This window comes from Somniosus microcephalus, chromosome 12, assembly GCF_052327205.1.
Source record: "Somniosus microcephalus isolate GS21.2 chromosome 12, FLI_Smic_1.0, whole genome shotgun sequence".
NCBI lineage: Eukaryota > Metazoa > Chordata > Chondrichthyes > Squaliformes > Somniosidae > Somniosus > Somniosus microcephalus.
In genome coordinates, this window is record NC_140998.1 from 202,719,038 (window position 1) to 202,733,011 (window position 13,974).

General features: G+C 42.3%; 1 long non-coding RNA gene across 1 annotated transcript; it reads left to right on the forward strand.

Annotated features, from left to right (window-relative positions):
* Positions 1-6,986: 6,986 nt before the first annotated feature.
* Positions 6,987-13,445, forward strand: LOC147109908 (uncharacterized). The gene is made up of 2 exons (XR_015080372.1): positions 6,987-7,043; positions 7,469-13,445. It is a non-coding gene; the product is annotated as an uncharacterized LOC147109908 (long non-coding RNA).
* The last annotated feature ends 529 nt before the right edge of the window (positions 13,446-13,974 follow it).

Genomic DNA, 13,974 nt, shown 5'->3' on the forward strand with positions numbered 1-13,974 from the left:
AGAATTTCCTTTGCAAATCATTTTGAATGAATTATTCCAATAAAATACCCTGAGCAGTTAATATTTTGGCCTGTTGTACAACATTTACTTAGGATGAAAGTTCAAAAGCCGGGGCAAAATGATCCGAACATTAATTCAACAATAAACAGTAAGTGAAATAATTTGTCACTTCAACGTTGCTGTGCCAGTGCATGTTTTAACCGCCTTGTTGATTTGTAATTATTTGAAAATTTAAAAAAAACAGAAAGACTTGTATTAATAAGCGCCTTTCACGACCACCAGACTTTATAAAGCGCTTTGCAGCCAATGAAGTACTTTTTGGAGTGTAGTCGCTGTTGCAATGTGGGACACGCGGCAGCCAATTTGCACACAGCAAGCTCCCACAAACAGCAATGTGATAATGACCAGATATTCTGTTTTGGTTATGTTGATTGAGGGATAAATATTGGCCACTCCCCTACTCTTCTTCGAAATAGTGCCATGGGATCTTTTACATCCTCCTGAGAGAGCCTAGGTTTAACGTCTCATCAAAAGACGGCATTTCCGACAGTGCAGCACACCCTCAGCACTACACTGGAGTGTCAGCCTAGATTTAGGTGCTCAAGTCCCTGGAACGGGATTATGAACCCACAACTTCTGACTCAGAGGCGAGTGTGTTACTGATCCACAACTGACACTAGCCATATATCATACAACCTTTGAAGTGCTATGTTGCAGCTAAATTAACAGAATCTAATTGAACAACCCCTGTTTTGTGCTTTGCAAATGAGATATTTGCAGAGCATGCTTAATGTTGCTTGGGGAAAAAGATGACAATAGTAGGTGTTTACTCAACGTTCTGCTTGACATAGCTCATTGAAGTTAGGACAATGATGCGAAAGGTGGAAGGAAGGATCCTATATGTAAAGTACATCTTCTTGAAAATCCTTTTGTTTCGATAGCAACAATCTCTCTTGCTGGCTCCATTTTCACGTGACGGTCTCAGCATGCAGAGAATTGTGCATTCCTTGTACCAGCTCAGGAGCTCATAGACTTTTGACAGAGCTACTGAATGCACAATGAGTTAGAAATTTTGCAGCAGCGGCCATACTTTTATGGTTTGCTAATTGGGTGCTATATTTGTAATGCCAGTCAGCTGTACCAACACCCAAATTATGAAGTATTGCGCGCAAATTTGCCCTGGTATCATGGTGTAAAACGGGTGATAGCGAATCGGTGGCCCATTTTGCAATTCTCCCCAATTTCCATTGACTTCAATGGAAATAAAAATCTGGACAAATGTAAAACGGACTTTCGATTCGCCATCAGCCACTTGAGGTTCTCACTCAAAGTCATAATTAACCCCATTGCTTGGTAGGTTTTCGGATTTTTCGCTCCTTGATTCAGTCTGTTCGCACTATGCCCTTTGGTCACACAATAGAAGTTATGAAGCCAGCAGCCTTTAAGTTGATCAGCACAGAATCCACTCCACCACCAATAACAGAAAGAAAATCAAATAAAAGCTGCAATTTCTTGTAATGTATATCAATTATACAGTCTATTTTTATTGCCATCTAGAGTGGTTCCGTGATTGTATTTTCAAGGCTGATAAAATGTTGATATTCCCATAGACATCTCTGCTATAATCGGTGAGAACTCAGCTGGGAACTATGAAAATATTCCTGGACTGCAAACGGTTGGTACAGTTCTATTAATATTCCACTATATTGGTGAGCCCAGTAAACAAAATGGAATCTATGCTTGTTTACCACAGTCTAAGTCATGGTTCCTGTAGTATCAGTAAACTGGAGTCACATATAACCAGACATAGAAACATAGAAACATAGAAGACAGGAGCAGGAGTAGGCCATTCGGCCCCTCGAGCCTGCTCCGCCATTCAATGAGATCATGGCTGATCATCCAAACCCAGTACCCTGTCCCTGCCTTCTCCCCATATACCTTGATCCCTTTAGCCTTAAGAAATATATCAACTCCTTTTTGAATATATTTAATGAATTGGCCACAACTGCCTTCTGTGGTAGAGAATTCCATAGGTTCACCACTCTCTGGGTGAAGAAATTCCTCCTTATCTCAGTCCTAAATGGTTTACCCCTTATCCTTAGACTGTGACTCCTGGTTCTGGACTCCCCCGCCATCAGGAACATCCTTCCTGCATCTAGCCTGTCTAGTGCTGTTAGAATTTTATAAGTTTCAATGAGATCCCCTCTCATTCTTCTAAACTCTAACGAGTATAAGCCCAATCGACCCAGTCTCTCCTCATACGTCATTCCTGCCATCCCAGGTATCAGTCTGATGAACCTTCGCTGCACTCCCTCCATGGCAAGAACATCCTTCCTCAGACCAGGTTGTGCATGGCAGGTGATCTCGCCTCAGAGCAATAGTGGACCAGTTGGGTTTTTACAGCAACCTAAAAATGCTCCTGGTGCTAGACAGAATATTGGGATGAATTTTCACTTTACAACTGAATCCAAAATGGAGCGGTGCATAAAATGGGCGTTTGATGTACAGTTGCCCTTGTTCAACAGGCGGTAAAAGTGAAAATTCACCTCCTGCAATTTCATCTGTGGGATGGATAATGTAAGCAAACTCTTCCAAATTTTAACTCGGGATGTATGCTACCCATTAATTTTGAAGCAAATACATGGGATTCTTTCTGTAACTGTTTAAATTAAGAACATAAGATTATATGAAAATAAGGAATAGGAGCAGGAATAGGCCATTTGGCACTTCGAACCTGCTCCGCCATTCAGTAAGACCATGGCTGATCTGATCTTGGCCTCAACTCCACTTTCCCACCCACAGAAAAGTGTGAGGTGATGCATTTTGGGAGGACTAACCAGGCAAGGGAATACACAATAAGGGTAGGATACTAGGAAGGACAGAGGATCAGAGGGACCTTGGTGTGCATGTACATAGATCCCCGAAGGCAGCAGGACAGGTAGATACGGTGGTTAAAAGGCATATGGGATACTTGCCTTCATTAGCCGAGGCATAGAATATAAGAGCAGGGAGGTTATGATGGAGCTGTACAAAACGCTACTTAGGCCACTATATAGGAGGGATGTGACTGCATTGGAGAGGGTGCAGAGGAGATTCACTAGGATATTACCTGGGCTGGAGCGCTTCAGCTATGAAGTGAGGCTGGACAGGCTGGGGTTGTTTTCCTTAGAGCAGAGAAGGCTGAGAGGGGACCTGATTGAGGTGTACAAAATTACATGGGGCATAGATATGGTAGGTAGAAAGGAACTTTTCCCCTTAGTAGGGAGGTCAATAACCAGGGTGCATAGTTTCAAGGTATGGGGCAGGAGGTTTAGAGGGGATTTGAGGAAAAACTTTTTCACCCAGAGGGTGGTTGGAATCTGGAACTCACTGCCTGAAAGGGTGGTAGAGGCTGGAACCCTCACAACATTCAAGAAGCATTTAGATGAGCACTTGAAACACCATAGCATACAAGGCTACGGACCAAGTGCTGGAAAATGGGATTAGCATAGACAGGGCTTGATGGCCGGCGCAGACACGATGGGCCGTAGGGCCTCTTTCTGTGCTGTATAACTCTATGACTCTATGACTCTATGTCTCCCCATAAGCCTTGATTCTCCTGTAGCTCATTTATCTGTCTATCTCCGCCTGGAATATATTCAATGACTCCACCTCTGCAGCTCTCTGGGGTAGAGAATTCCAAAGATTCACGACCCTCTCAGAGAAGAAATTCCTCCTCATCTCCGTTTTAAATGGGCGACCCCTTATTCTAAAACTATGCCCCCTAGTTCTAGATTCCCCCAAGAGTGTAAACATCCGACCCTGCATCTATCCTGTCAAACCCCCTGAGAATCTTATATGTTTCAATAAGATCACCTCTCATTCTTCTAAACTCGAATGTGTATAGGCCCAACCTCCTCAACCTTTCCTCATATAACAACCTTTTTATCTCAGGAATCAACCTAGTGAACCTTCCCTGAACTGCCTCCAATGCAAGTACATCCCTCCTTAAATAAGGGGACCAAATCTGCACGCAGTACTCCGGATGTGGTCTCACCAGCGCCCTCTACAGTTATAGCAAGGCTTTCATACTTTGATAGTCCAAACCCCTTGCAATAAGGGACAACATTTCATTTCCTTCCTAATTACTTGCTGTACCAGCATGCTAACATTTTGTATTTCATGTACGAGGAACCCCAGATCTCTCTGTACCGTAGCATTTTGTGGTCTGTCTCCATTTAAATAATAATTTGCTTTTTTTATTCTTCCTACCAAAGTGGATAACCTCACATTTTCCCACATTATACTCCGTCTGCCAAATTTTTGCCAATCACTTAATCTATCTATATCCCTTTGCAGACTCTTTGCATCCTCCTCACAACTTGCTTTCCCACCTATCCTTGTATCATCAGCAAATTTAGCTACAGTATGCTCGGTCCTTCATCCAAGTGATTGGCATACATTGTAAATAGTTGAGCCCCTAGCACTGATCTCTTTGGCATCCCACTAGTTACTGTTTGCTAAACTAAAAAATACCCATTTATCCCGACTCTCTCTTTTCCATTAGTTAGCTAATCCTCGATCCATGCTACTATATTACCTCCAAACCTGTGAACTCTTATCTTGTGCAGCAACATTTTATGTGGCACCTTATCAAATTCCTTCCAGAAATGCAAATACACTACATCTACTGGTTCCCCTTTATCCACCCTGCTCGTTGCATCCTCAAAGAACTCTAGTAAATTTGTCAAACACGATTTTCCTTTCATAAAACCATGTTGACTCTGCTTGATTGTATTATGATTTTCTAAGTGTCCTGCTATTACTTCCTTAATAATGGACTCCAGCATTTTCCCAATGACAGATGTTAGGCTAACTGGCCCATAGTTTCCAGCTTTCTGTCTCCCTCCTCTCTTGAATAAGTGAGTTACATTTGCGGTTTTCCAATTCGCTGGGACCTCTCCAGAATCCAGGGAATTTTGTTAGATTACAACCAACGCATCCACAAGCTCTGCAGCCATTTCTTTTAAGACCCTAGGATGCAGGCCATCAGGTCCAAGGTACTTGTCAGCATTTAGTCCCAATTGTTTCCCTAGTACTTTTTCTCTAGTGATAGTGATTGTTGTAAGTTCCTCCCTCCCTATAGCCTCTTGATTATCATTCATTATTGTGATGCTTTTAGTGTCTTCTACCATGAAGACCGATACAAAATATTTGTTCAAAGTCTGTACCATTTCCCTGTTTCCCATTATTAATTCCCTAGTCTCATCCTCTAAGGGACCACCGTTTACTTTAGCTACTCTCTTCCTTCTTATATAGCTGTAGAAGCTCTTACTCTCTGTTTTTTTTTTTTTTGCTAATTTACTCTCGTAATCTATCTAATCCCTCTTTAAAATCCCAATCCTCTGGCCTACCACTATTCATCACAACATTGTATGGCTGTTCTTTCAATTTGATACCATCCTTAACTTCTTTAGTTAGCCACGGATGGTTCATCCTTCTCGTCGAGTCTTTCTTTCTCACTGGAATACATCTTTGCTGAGAGTTCTGAAATGTTTCCTTAAATGTCTGCAAAAGCTTATGTACCATCTTAACTTTTAATCTATTTCCCCAGCCTACTTTAGCCAACTCTGTCTCATACCTTTGTAATTGCCCTTATTTAAGTTTAGGGCACTAGTTTCAGACCCAATTTTCCCACCCTCAAACTGAATTTCAAATTCATTCATGTTATGATCACTCTTCCCTAGAGGATCCTTTACAATCAGATCATTAATTAATCCTGTCTCATTACACATTACCAGATTTAAAATAGCCTGCTCGCTGGTTGGTTCCACAACGTATTGTTATAAGAAACCATCCAGAATACATTTTATGAACTTGTCCTCATGGCTGCCCTTGCCAATTTGATTAGTCCAATCTATATGAAGATAACAATCGCCCATGATTATTGCAGTACCTTTCTTACAAGGAACCATTATTTATTGATTTATACTCTGTCCTACAGTGCAGCTACTGTCAGGACACTGGTCCCAGCCTGGTTCAAGTGAAGCCGATCCCAACGGAACAGCTCCCTCTTTCCCCAGTACTGCTGCCAGTGGCTAATGAATCGATACCCATTTCTCCCACACCTATCTTTGAGCCACGCATTCATCTCTCTGATCTTACCCTATGTCAATTTGCTCGTGGCTCAGCTAGTAATCCAGAGATCAGTACCTTTCTGGTTCTGCTTTCTCCTTTGGATCCTAGCTCCTCAAACTCCCTCAGCAGAACCTTTTTCTTAGTCCTACCTATGTCATTGGTTCCTACATGGAGCACGACGACTGTATCCTCCCCCTCCCATTCCAAGTTCCGCTCTGGCCCCGAGGAGATCTCCTTATCCCTGGCAGCGTGCATGCAACACAGCCTTTGGGACTCACGCTCTTGGCTGCAGAGAAAAGTATCGATCGCCCTAACTATACTGCCCCCTACCACTACTAATTAAATTTTTACTCCCCCAACTTGAATGACTCCATGAACCACGGTGCTGTGGTCGGTTTGCTCATTCTCCCTGCAGGCTCTGCTCGCGTCCAATCAAGCTGCAAGAGCCTCCTACCTATTGGACAAGTGCAAGTCCCGATGCTCCTCCAATGCTACTATCTGGAACCCCATGCCTGCCCCATTCGTAGTCACACCCTCTTGTCACTGACCACAGAACAAATGTAAAGTATTTATCTTAAGGGGTGTGACTGCCTCTTGGTTCAAAGTGCCCAGGTAACTCTCCCCCTCCCCGGAGCATCAGTGTCCAAAGCTCGGACTCCAGCTCATCAACTCTGAGCCACTTCATTGTATCGAATTGCTTTTGTACAGGAGGGAGCTCCGAAACCAATTGATGAAGGTTCCATTTACATGGTAAGGACATCATCTTCTTTATTCCTTTAAAGTATTCACCTTCATTAAAATAATAATTTCTGTTTTATTTTGCTGCATTCCATTTCTCGGCCAATCTTTTAGCTAAAAATAATATTTCTTTACCTTTAACAGAAATTACAACTGCAAGAACAGTCAGTTTACGAAGATCTGATGAGGTATGTGGGTATAACATATTGCAACTGAGCCACTAAGCCGGAAGAAAGATATAGACCTTTTATTTGTTCTCAGGATATGGATATCACTTGCCAAGACACTGTTTATGTCTGATCCCTAGTTGCCCTAAGGGCATTAAATGTCATCCATTGAGAGTTAGACTGGAGACAGGTGGAGACTGGGTAGGGTGACATTAGAGAACCAGTTGGGTTTACAACAAATGCACATCTCACATCTTCATTCCCATTAAATTCAGTGGCGTTGTCCATTATCTCACACCCAACAACCCACTCCACCCTTGAAAGAGCATAGAATTCCTCTTCGCACAAACAATGAAACCAGTTGCCATTTCCCCAAAGCAATATGTTTCACTGAAATTAATCATACATACTTAGAGTCAACTTCAGCTGTATTTTTCTTCCCACAGACATTAACTCTATTGGTGGCTCGTAGGGCATTGTTGGTTTGTGACTGGCTACAAAAGAAGCTCAACGAATTCAAGAAGATGTGGCTGCAAGATGCTTCTCTCAGCTGTCTCTTAAAATTGATGTTCCCTGCCACACCTGCCCATCTTGAGATTCTCCCTGAGCTTTCCTCTCTCAACCGCTACTGAATGATTCTTCATACTGATGATTTCAAATTCCATCTCAACTCGCCTTGCCTTCTCTCCTTTCATTTCAGTCCCCTTCTGTCCTCACTAAACCTCTCCCTAGATATAGACTCGCTTGTTGATATTCATTGTCACGCACAGGGCCGGCTTTAGGGGAAATGGCGCCCCCCAGTGGGCGAACTAGTATTTTGGGGCATAACAGCAGAAAATTCTGGAAACACTCAGAAGGTCAGGTAGCATCCGTGGAGAGAGAAACAAAGTTAACGTTTCAGTTCTGTGACCCTTCATCAGAATATTTTGGGGCCCTTTCTTGGAGTTGAAGAATGTAATTGTATTAGCGCGGAATGTCATTAACAAATTTCAAGCCTTTTTTCCATCGCTTCTGCATCTTTCTGCATTGCAGGATTAGACTGAGCTTTCCGTTTCCTGTTTTCTGTCACTGACATCATCTTTCTTAGGTTAATGCAACATTTTGTTTTCTTTCAAGTTTCATGAAATAACATCTTTGCACTCCCCTTAATCAGCCCTTTCCTTTTGTATATATGAACACATTATTCCAGATGAACATGCATTTTTAACCTTTAACCCCCAAATTTCTAGCTTGCACATACATTTGCACTTGAATGCTTTTCATCAATTTATTATTATTTTTTTATATAACTCTCTCCTGGCCACGGCGCTCTGCCTCCCACCCCGGACCACGTCTCCCACCCGTTTGACCGGCGCTGGTCACCGCTCAGCCTTGCCATCCAACATGTCCCCTTTATTTCCATGCTCTCGGTCACAGTCTAGCCAATATCTGATCACTTCCCTGTATCTCTCACCAACGAAGTCCCCTAACCGCCTTTCAAATTAACTTCATAGAAACTTAGAAACATAGAATATAGGAGCAGCAGTAGGCCATTCGGCCCCTCGAGCCTGCTCCGCCATTCAATGAGATCATGGCTGATCATCCAAATTCAATACTCTGTCCGTGCCTTCTCCCCATATCCCTTGATCCCTTTAGCCTGAAGAAATATATCTAACTCCTTCTTGAATATATTTAATGAATTGGCCTCTACTGCCTTCTATGGTAGAGAATTCCACAGGTTCACCACTCTCTGGGTGAAGAAATTCCTCCTCATCTCTGTCCAAAATGGCTTACCCCTTATCCTTAGACTGTGACCTCTGGTTCTGGACTCCCCGACCATCGGGAACATCCTTCCTGCATCCAGTCTGTCCAGTCCAGTTAGAATTTTATAAGTTTCAATTAGATCCCCTCTCATTCTTCTAAACTCCAGCGAGTATGAGCCCAATCGACCCAATCTCTCCTCATACGTAATTCCTGCCATCCCAGATATCAGTCTGGTGAATCTTCGCTGCACTCTCTCCATGGCAAGTACATCCTTCCTCAGATAAGGCGACCAAAACTGCCCACAATACTCAAGATGTGGTCTCACCAAGGTCCTGTACAACTGCAGCAAGACACCCTTGCTCCTGTACTCGAACCCTCTCACTATGAATGACAACATACCATTTGCCTTCTTAACCGCCTGCTACACCTGCATGCTTACCTTCAGCGACTGGTGCACAAGGACGCCCAGGTCTCGTTGCCTTTCCCCTTTTCCCACTCTATTGCCATACAGATAATAATCTGCCTTCCTGTTTTTGCCATCTGTGATTTCCTCTGGAAAATAAACTGTCCCCAAATCATTGACAACGTTGCTTTCAAACTGCTAACTGATTCGCCTGTGTGCTCCCATTCGCCATGATGCATCTGCAGATATCGATATGCTCAACCAATAACTCAGCACCACATATTATGCCCTTGTTCCCAGAAAGAACTTCAGGCTTTCGCAGCCTGGTTATTCCCCTTGATATGACACCCAGTTTTGTTTTGTCAGGGATGCATAAGTGCGTGCTTTTGGCACATAACTGGTTCACTGACATCCAGCCTCACTTTCCTGAGCGAAACCGGCCCACTAATCTTGGATCATTCTGGAGAACAATGATGAGCTTCCGATTCTTTCCTCCACTATCACTGGCTTCCTTAAACCTGTATCCCTTGCTCCTTCCACCTTCACCTCCAACGTCAAGTGCAAGGAGCTCATGGACTTCTTGATTACTAAGATTGAGAACCTCCATTCAGCTGTCACTGCTGAGTCGCCCCAGTTCTCAATTGCCCACCAAGGAAAACCTCCCTCCAGGCTCCCCTTCTGCCCTAGTCCTGGTGATCCGTCCCCTCTTGTGTCGTTCATATCTCTCCTCAAGCGATCTCCCAGCTTAGTCCCATCAGACCCACCTCCTGCTCCATTGAATCCATTCCTATCATCCTTCCCTTGATGCTCTCTATGCTAAACGACATTGTAAATGGGGCCCTCTGCTCATGCACGGTTCCTGACACTTTTAAAACTGCCTATCCTCAAAAAACAATCACTCTCTTGCCTTGTGACGCAAACTGCCGATGCATCTCTAACTTTTTAGCTCCAAAGTTCTTGAGCCTGTTTTCCCCTCTCTGATCCATGCCCATTTTTCCTGCAAAACCATGTTTGAAACTCTCAAGTCATGTTTCCACTCTGCCACCGAAACCACCATAAACAGTCACAAATGACATCCTCTGTTACTTTGACTGTACCGAAACGCCTCTTATCAAAGTCCCGACGTACCATAACTGTGGCAGTATTTTTACCCCAAGCATTCCAGCAGTTCAAGAAGAAGGCTCACCACCACCTTTTCAATGGCAACTAGCGATGAGCAATAAACTCTGGTCTTGCTAGTGAAGACAATTTCACCAGAATTAATTTTAAATTTAAGATTATGTCTCCTTGGTCTTGATTATTCCACCAGGGGAAGTAATTAATCTCAGTCTACCCTATAAATCCTTCTAAAATTTTAGCACCTCGATCGGATCACCCTCATTCTGCTGTACTCAGGTGGACTACAAGCCAAAGTAATGAAGCTTGTCTTTATAACTGAACCCTTTATGCCCCATTATCATCCTGGTGAATCTGGGCAGCACCCCCACCAAGGTCAGTATTTTCTTCCTGAGTTTTGGTGCCCAAAAAAGAATACAGTAGCCCAAATGGAGTCTGCACAAGGTACTACACCAACGAAGCATGAATTTATACCCTTTGTACTCAACACTCGTTGTGCTAAATGCCAATATTCCGTTAGATATAAAGATTGATTTTTTTCCCTGTAATTTAATGACTTGTGCACTTGGACCCCTTGTTCCTGTACTGTGTCTAGTTTAGACCACATCTGGAATACTGTGCATAGTTCTGGACACCACAACCTAGAAACAATGGCCCTAAATTTGCTGTCAGCATGACGGTGTACACTCAGAGTACCTCCATTTAAATTGGCCACAATTTCGGGAGATCTGCATGCGTTTGTGTATGCGCTCAATCCTGAACTTCCAATCTGTCAATTCTGAATATACAAATGGTCCGCTGTGACTTTCAAATCCTCAAATTGAAAAGTTGGGCTAATTGGCCATCTACTGCGCATCAGTTATGCTGGAAAATTGTACAGCTGTTGCAAACAGCCGCAGGAGCCTGTTTGCACAGCGTAAGAGGAGGGGGGGTGAGAAAATTGTACAACAATTAAAAGGAACACGTATAAGAACCTACGAGGCAGTTGTAAAGGTTTGGTTTGAGGGATGAATTAGTTTTAGTTACTTTTTAAATCTCGCAGATTCATTCAGTGCATAACTGTACTTATCTAAAGTATTCCCTGTGCTATTTAAAGACAAGTACTCTACTTTGCAAATAAATATCTGGTATTACAAGTTGTAATACACGGGGATATCTATGTTTCCTGATTGACTAGTGAAAAAGCACCGCCTTACGTGATCCCAGGTGCACTTACACACAATGGTGCACCCTTTGATCCGTGGACCACTATGCAGCTCAAAACTCCACAGGGCTTCAAAGCAAGTTCTCACTTGAGGCTTCGCACGAGGTATGTGCGGATTTCCCTTTGAGGTCAGCAGCATATTCCTTAACTATGTTGCTGACCATAATTTCAGGGCCAATATATTGTTACCAGGACGTGTTAAATTATAAAGAGAATCACATAAACTAGACCTGTATTCTCTAGAAATTAGAAAATTAAGCGGTGATTTGATTGCTGTTTTAGGACTTTGAAAGGAATAGATAGCGTAGATAGAGGCAAACATTTTCTGCTTGTGGGGGGTCTAGGACGACGGGATATAACCTTAAAATAAGTTGCAAGCTCTTCAGGTGAGAAGTTAGAAAAGAATTGCCCTGAATTTGTGGTGGGTAGTAAAAGCGAATGAATAACATTCGCTGTTATTACCCCTTTAAAACTGACTGCAACTTCAGGATGTAGCACATGCACATCCTAACGCAGAAATCCTGAAGTTGCAGTCAATCATTTACTGCTCTGACATAGGCTGTGCTGTTGACACTCCACCCTCCCCCCCATAACCGACTATCAGTTTAATCAGTGAAACTGATGAAAACTTGGTCTTTCCTGCGGTCATATCGCTGTTAAATAACGCATTAAAAGTTAAATCTCTTTGGATTAGGTTTAACTGGGCTTTTAACAGCGTACTGACTGTTACACAAACGTTATGGCCCTGAAAAATGAAATTTAATGTTGTGTTGGGTCAAATTTTTCCATAATGACGAAAATTACAATTTTTAAGAAACTTTCAATAATATTATATTTTTTAGACGTTTGTTCATATTTATTTCAGCTATAACTTTTCACCATGTGAGCGTCCCAATCTTTGATTTGCTGTCTATAACATTTTTTTAAAGTCAGAATAAAAGCAAATTCTTTACTTCCTGGTTCCCTCTCTGTGAGAATTCTGCTTTGTGCTTGGTCGTTTAAACAGATAGATGACATCACAGCAGATCATTTAATGGAACTCCAACACCAATCTCAACTGCACGTCAAAAATGCCAAACTTCTCATGAGTTCTTTGTGGACAAATTTCTTGGGTCTCTGTGGCACATGCATTTTCTTCACTGCTAACCACAAATCATGGGGCATTGCTTCAAACAAAGGGTGGTAGAAGAATGGACATCTTTCCCACAAAAAACAGTGGATGCTAGCTCAATTAATCTTTTCAAATCTGAGATGGATAGAATTTTGCTAGCCAAGGGTATTAAGGGATATGGCGTCAAGGTGGGTGGATATAGTTAGGCTAAAAATCAGCCATGATCTCACTGAATGACAGAACAGGCTAGTTGGGCTGAATGACCTTCGCATGTTCCAATGATTCACACCATTTAGAAAATACCCCGGCTCATCATTCTTGGCAACAAAGTAGATCATGTGGAGCATAAACACCGGCATAGATCTGTTGTGCCGAAATGGCCTGTTTCGGTGCTGTAAATACTATTTAACTTACATCACATTTTCCCACATTGAACTGCATTTGCCATAGCTTTGCCCAATCACTAAATCTATGTCGCTTTCGAAGCTCCTGCTCACATCAATGCTACTTACTCTCCCTTCTAAACCAGTATCACCTGCAAACTTGGATATACATTTCTCTATTCCTTCAGCCAAATCATTAGTAAATATGGTTTAAAGTTGCGGCTCCAGTGCATATCCCTGGGGAGCACCCCCTGTCACATCTTCTCAATCTGTGCACCTTTATCCCCACTCTCTGTCTCCTATCTCCCAATCAGGATGTTACAAAACAAAGGTGAAGTTGAACATATCCTGGAGGCTTTTTTGTTTGTTGTGTGTAGTAATCATTGATTTTACACAATATTGTGATATATTTCATTGAGCATGATGAGGCTGAAAGTACAATAAATATGGAGTGAACCAGAAACTTTTAATATCTTGTTTATATTTAATGTAGCATGAGATTTAATAAACTGTCAGCTGCCAAGTTTGTTTGGGTGTTAGTTGCTGAGGAAGTTGACCAATATCTATTGTTAACCCCCTAAGAAAAATAAAGGTGTTGTTTTTCTTTAGGACAGTAGAATTTCCGACTGATTGCAAAAAGGAACCAACAAACGAGGAAACAATTTTGCAATCAAAGCGAAGAAAAGTAATTGATGGATGCAAAAAATCTGAACGCAACCAGTAGATTCTTTTTTTAGAAAGTACTTTAAAAAATGTTAGTGGCATACAGGATTGAATTTTAACGAAACTTTAACCTTCCTGTGACAATCACCATATGCTTTACTGCACCCGGCATCGTATTCTTATTAATGGCGTCCTCTATCAAAAGCGAGGAAATGTAACACAGCCAAGCAGCACATTGGGTGACAGGAAAAGTTTCGAAAGAGACACTGTAGCAAAGAACAAAACGAAAACAATGTTTGCTCTTTTACGTGAACACTAAATGTTTGCAA